Here is a 590-nt window from a genome sequence, read left to right as displayed (position 1 = left end):
ATGTTTTCAAAACTGTGTAAAACTTCCTTTTTTAGTTTTAATAATTTCCAGAAATTCTAAAAAGGTTTTTTTAAAACAAAAAGTAAAAATATGTTACCAAACAAATTTTCTTTTTTAATTTTCAAAAAAGTGAATGAAAACCAAAAACTGAAAATAAAAAGGTTACCAAACATCTCCAAACTTTTGAGAGTCTTCCGCGCTGCCACCCACAATCGTCGCCCGTCGCCCCACCAAACCAGACACCCACCACCACACACCAAAATAGCCACCTCCGCGATCCACGTACCCCCAAAAGTCACCCCAATGGAGGACAATCAACCTGCCGCCGGCTCAACCCAAACCGTTAGGCAAATACTGAGGTCCCCAACAGTGACCTCGGCAGGAGCCATGCTGGCCCAACAACCCCACCGTCAGATCTACCTTGCCGTTTGGCGAAAATCAGAGAACCCAACAGTAATCCGACCAGACAACAAAACGGAAAGGGAGCTCGGCCGAGAAAGGAGGGCGCCCAAACGATAGAGTACGGGGTTTGGAAAAAAAAAATAGGGAGAAGACAAGACCAGAGAACTATACCAAAACGTCAATCTCAT

Source organism: Rhododendron vialii, chromosome 7a (genome assembly GCF_030253575.1).
Source record: "Rhododendron vialii isolate Sample 1 chromosome 7a, ASM3025357v1".
In the NCBI taxonomy this organism is placed as follows: domain Eukaryota; kingdom Viridiplantae; phylum Streptophyta; class Magnoliopsida; order Ericales; family Ericaceae; genus Rhododendron; species Rhododendron vialii.
The sequence above is the reverse complement of the archived record's forward strand: the minus strand, read 5'-3'. Positions refer to the sequence as shown.